The sequence below is a fragment of the Coregonus clupeaformis genome, unplaced genomic scaffold, assembly GCF_020615455.1.
Source record: "Coregonus clupeaformis isolate EN_2021a unplaced genomic scaffold, ASM2061545v1 scaf1440, whole genome shotgun sequence".
In the NCBI taxonomy this organism is placed as follows: Eukaryota; Metazoa; Chordata; class Actinopteri; order Salmoniformes; family Salmonidae; genus Coregonus; species Coregonus clupeaformis.
In genome coordinates, this window is record NW_025534894.1 from 107,924 (window position 1) to 113,997 (window position 6,074).

Consider the following 6,074-nt stretch of genomic DNA (forward strand, 5'->3'; position numbering starts at 1 on the left):
CTGTATTGTTGCTCTGCATATTACTCTCACTGAGCTGACTATATACTGTATTGTTGCTCTAATAGTTACTCTCACTGAGCTGACTATATACTGTATCGTTGCTCTGCATGTTACTCTCACTGAGCTGACTATATACTGTATTGTTGCTCTGCATGTTACTCTCACTGAGCTGACTATATACTGTATTGTTGCTCTGCTTGTTACTCTCACTGAGCTGACTTTATACTGTATTGTTGCTCTGCATGTTACTCTCACTGAGCTGACTATATACTGTATTGTTGCTCTGCATGTTACGCTCACTGAGCTGACTATATACTGTATTGTTGCTCTGCATGTTACTCTCACTGAGCTGACTATATACTGTATCGTTGCTCTGCATGTTACTCTCACTGAGCTGACTATATACTGTATTGTTGCTCTGCATGTTACTCTCACTGAGCTGACTATATACTGTATTGTTGCTCTGCATATTACTCTCACTGAGCTGACTATATACTGTATTGTTGCTCTGCTTGTTACTCTCACTGAGCTGACTATATACTGTATTGTTGCTCTGCATGTTACTCTCACTGAGCTGACTATATACTGTATTGTTGCTCTGCATGTTACTCTCACTGAGCTGACTATATACTGTATCGTTGCTCTGCATATTACTCTCACTGAGCTGACTATATACTGTATTGTTGCTCTGCATATTACTCTCACTGAACTGACTATATACTGTATTGTTGCTCTGCATATTACTCTCACTGAGCTGACTATATACTATATCATTGCTCTGCATGTTACTCTCACTGAGCTGACTATATACTGTATTGTTGCTCTGCATGTTACTCTCACTGAGCTGACTATATACTGTATTGTTCCTAAGCATATTACTCTCACTGAGCTGACTATATACTGTATCGTTGCTCTGCATATGACTCTCACTGAGCTGACTATATACTGTATTGTTGCTCTGCATGTTACTCTCACTGAGCTGACTATATACTGTATTGTTGCTCTGCATGTTACTCTCACTGAGCTGACTATATACTGTATTGTTGCTCTGCATGTTACTCTCACTGAGCTGACTATATACTGTATTGTTGCTCTTCATGTTACTCTCACTGAGCTGACTATATACTGTATTGTTGCTCTGCATATTACTCTCACTGAGCTGACTATATACTGTATTGTTGCTCTGCATGTTACTCTCACTGAGCTGACTATATACTGTATTGTTGCTCTGCATGTTACTCTCACTGAGCTGACTATATACTGTATTGTTGCTCTGCAAGTTACTCTCACTGAGCTGACTATATACTGTATTGTTGCTCTGCTTGTTACTCTCACTGAGCTGACTATATACTGTATTGTTGCTCTGCATGTTACTCTCACTGAGCTGACTATATACTGTATTGTTGCTCTGCATATTACGCTCACTGAGCTGACTATATACTGTATTGTTGCTCTGCATGTTACTCTCACTGAGCTGACTATATACTGTATCGTTGCTCTGCATGTTACTCTCACTGAGCTGACTATATACTGTATTGTTGCTCTGCATGTTACTCTCACTGAGCTGACTATATACTGTATCGTTGCTCTGCTTGTTACTCTCACTGAGGTGACTATATACTGTATCGTTGCTCTGCATGTTACTCTCACTGAGCTGACTATATACTGTATTGTTGCTCTTCATGTTACTCTCACTGAGCTGACTATATACTGTATTGTTGCTCTGCATATTACTCTCACTGAGCTGACTATATACTGTATTGTTGCTCTGCATGTTACTCTCACTGAGCTGACTATATACTGTATTGTTGCTCTGCATATTACTCTCACTGAGCTGACTATATACTGTATTGTTGCTCTGCTTGTTACTCTCACTGAGCTGACTATATACTGTATCGTTGCTCTGCATGTTACTCTCACTGAGCTGACTATATACTGTATTGTTGCTCTGCTTGTTACTCTCACTGAGCTGACTATATACTGTATCGTTGCTCTGCATGTTACTCTCACTGAGCTGACTATATACTGTATTGTTGCTCTGCATATTACTCTCACTGAGCTGACTATATACTGTATTGTTGCTCTGCATGTTACTCTCACTGAGCTGACTATATACTGTATCGTTGCTCTGCATGTTACTCTCACTGAGCTGACTATATACTGTATTGTTGCTCTGCTTGTTACTCTCACTGAGCTGACTATATACTGTATCGTTGCTCTGCATGTTACTCTCACTGAGCTGACTATATACTGTATTGTTGCTCTGCATATTACTCTCACTGAGCTGACTATATACTGTATTGTTGCTCTGCTTGTTACTCTCACTGAGCTGACTATATACTGTATCGTTGCTCTGCATGTTACTCTCACTGAGCTGACTATATACTGTATTGTTGCTCTGCATGTTACTCTCACTGAGCTGACTATATACTGTATTGTTGCTCTGCATGTTACTCTCACTGAGCTGACTATATACTGTATCGTTGCTCTGCATGTTACTCTCACTGAGCTGACTATATACTGTATCGTTGCTCTGCATGTTACTCTCACTGAGCTGACTATATACTGTATTGTTGCTCTGCATGTTACTCTCACTGAGCTGACTATATACTGTATTGTTGCTCTGCATGTTACTCTCACTGAGCTGACTATATACTGTATCGTTGCTCTGCTTGTTACTCTCACTGAGCTGACTATATACTGTATCGTTGCTCTGCATGTTACTCTCACTGAGCTGACTATATACTGTATTGTTGCTCTGCATGTTACTCTCACTGAGCTGACTATATACTGTATCGTTGCTCTGCTTGTTACTCTCACTGAGCTGACTATATACTGTATCGTTGCTCTGCATGTTACTCTCACTGAGCTGACTATATACTGTATCGTTGCTCTGCATGTTACTCTCACTGAGCTGACTATATACTGTATTGTTGCTCTGCATATTACTCTCACTGAGCTGACTATATACTGTATTGTTGCTCTGCATATTACTCTCACTGAGCTGACTATATACTGTGTTGTTGCTCTGCATATTACTCTCACTGAGCTGACTATATACTGTATTGTTGCTCTGCTTGTTACTCTCACTGAGCTGACTATATACTGTATCGTTGCTCTGCATGTTACTCTCACTGAGCTGACTATATACTGTATTGTTGCTCTGCTTGTTACTCTCACTGAGCTGACTATATACTGTATCGTTGCTCTGCATGTTACTCTCACTGAGCTGACTATATACTGTATTGTTGCTCTGCATATTACTCTCACTGAGCTGACTATATACTGTATTGTTGCTCTGCATGTTACTCTCACTGAGCTGACTATATACTGTATCGTTGCTCTGCATGTTACTCTCACTGAGCTGACTATATACTGTATTGTTGCTCTGCTTGTTACTCTCACTGAGCTGACTATATACTGTATCGTTGCTCTGCATGTTACTCTCACTGAGCTGACTATATACTGTATTGTTGCTCTGCATATTACTCTCACTGAGCTGACTATATACTGTATTGTTGCTCTGCTTGTTACTCTCACTGAGCTGACTATATACTGTATCGTTGCTCTGCATGTTACTCTCACTGAGCTGACTATATACTGTATTGTTGCTCTGCATGTTACTCTCACTGAGCTGACTATATACTGTATTGTTGCTCTGCATGTTACTCTCACTGAGCTGACTATATACTGTATCGTTGCTCTGCATGTTACTCTCACTGAGCTGACTATATACTGTATCGTTGCTCTGCATGTTACTCTCACTGAGCTGACTATATACTGTATTGTTGCTCTGCTTGTTAGTCTCACTGAGCTGACTATATACTGTATTGTTGCTCTGCATGTTACTCTCACTGAGCTGACTATATACTGTATCGTTGCTCTGCTTGTTACTCTCACTGAGCTGACTATATACTGTATTGTTGCTCTGCTTGTTACTCTCACTGAGCTGACTATTTACTGTATTGTTGCTCTGCTTGTTACTCTCACTGAGCTGACTTCACCAGTGACTGTGTGGAGCAGGGAAACAGATTCTGACAATTCTGAGAACTAAATCCTTCCCTCCCTCCCGCTCTCCCTCCCGCTCTCCCTCCCTCCCTCCCGCTCTCCCTCCCTCCATTCCTCCTTCCATCCCTCCCCCCTCCCTCCCAAGCCTCCCTCCCTCCCTCCCTCTCCCTCTCCCTCCCTCTCCCTCTCTCTCTCTCTCTTCCTGCCTAAATCCATAGATCATACCTCTCTCCACCCATTGTTATAGTCTTCAAGCGATAACAATTCTCTGACTCAAGTTTTATCTTTGAACTCTCTTTGTGAAAATGACAACATTAGCCCCGCTGCAAGACACTTTCTCTGTGCTGAAGACAGTTGGCTCTTTTAAGTGATGTGAAGAGCTTACTGACGTCTACGGCAGATGACAACTGGGGGTTTTGAAGTGGGAAGGCAAGCAGCACTGTCACCCTCTCTTCCTTCCTTCACACACACACACACACACACACACACACACACACACACACACACACACACACACACACACACACGAATGCAAACACACACACACACACACGAATGCAAACACACACACACACAAATTCAAAGACACACACACACACACACACGAATGCAAACACACACACACACACACACACACAGAAATTCAAAACACACACACACACACACACACACACACACATTCCTCCTCTATTTTGTTGCAATTAGCTGGATTCCATTTGTTGCTGACAGTTTCAGTAAAACCCAAATGCATTCAGACAGCCTGGGACCCAAATGGCCCCCTGTTCTCTATAGAGCAATACGTTTTTTACCAGAGCCCTATGTAGTGGTGTACTATGTAGGGAATAGTTTGCCATTAGGGATGCAACCATACAGTCTGCCTCTCACTCCCTGAATATGAGCCCCTTATAATATTGCAAGCGGTTTTAATTTAATTCGTTTTTTCTTTGGTTGTCGGAGAAACCAGCTGATAGCTTCTTAGTTCGCTTTTAGCGTTTTTATTTTTTCATTACAAACCTCTTTACCTCGTTTCCAATGTCTGGTTGGAATTCTAATTGGCCGAGTCCCGAATCGCACCCTATCTCATATATAGTGCACTACTTTTTTTGACTAGACCCCCATAGGACTCTGGTCAAAAGTAGTGCACTATATAGGGAATAGGGGTGTCTATTTGGGATGCGTCCTATGATTGGCAAAAGAGGGGGACCCAATACGCTTTATTTACTAGGAAACTGAGTAAAGCAGACGCTTAAATATGCCCGAGTTTAAAGAGGAAACTTTAAAATTTAAAAACAGGCTACCATTTTGGGAATATTGATCATGGGTGTGTTTTATGGTTGTGTGGAATGGGGCCAGAAGGTAAAACAGGACCCTGTAAAGGCAAAAAGCTCCTCCAACTGCAAGAGTCTGTTAAAGATCAACAAATAAATAATAAAACAAACAAATCAATATTCCAGTAAGTTAGGGGGGACTCTTATTTGTTGAGTCAGGGTGTGATTTTTCTATGTGGTGTATTTCTATGTTTATAGTCTAGTATGTCTAGATCTATGTTGGCCCGGTGTGGTTCCCAGTCGGAGGCAGCTGTCGCTCGTTGTCTCTGATTGGGAAACCCTACTTAGGCAGCCTTTTTGGCGCTAGTGGGTTGTGGGATCTTGTGCCGTGTTTAGGTTTTGTTGTGTGTTACCGTTGGGACGTCACGTATCATTGGTTTATTGTTTTATTCGTTAAATAAACATGTTTGCATATCACGCTGCGCCTTTGTTCCGTCCCGTTTATGAACGAACGTGACACCATCGTGTTGTTACACTTGATAGCTTCAAGCCACTAATATAGTGCATGATATTAGCTACAATAATTATTAAAAAAAATTTAAAAAAATAAATTGAAATGATTTACTACATTAAAACCCTTTTACAGAATGGCCAATGTAACTGGATGCCATGCTTCCAAGTAAGCATTTAGTTGTTGAAACTGTGTCTTTAAAAGCCCTCTGACATAGAAGCCATCTGTATGTGTGCTGTGGTCATGCTGTTCATATTTTTAGTGTTTGTGAGGGAGGGGAGAAAAAA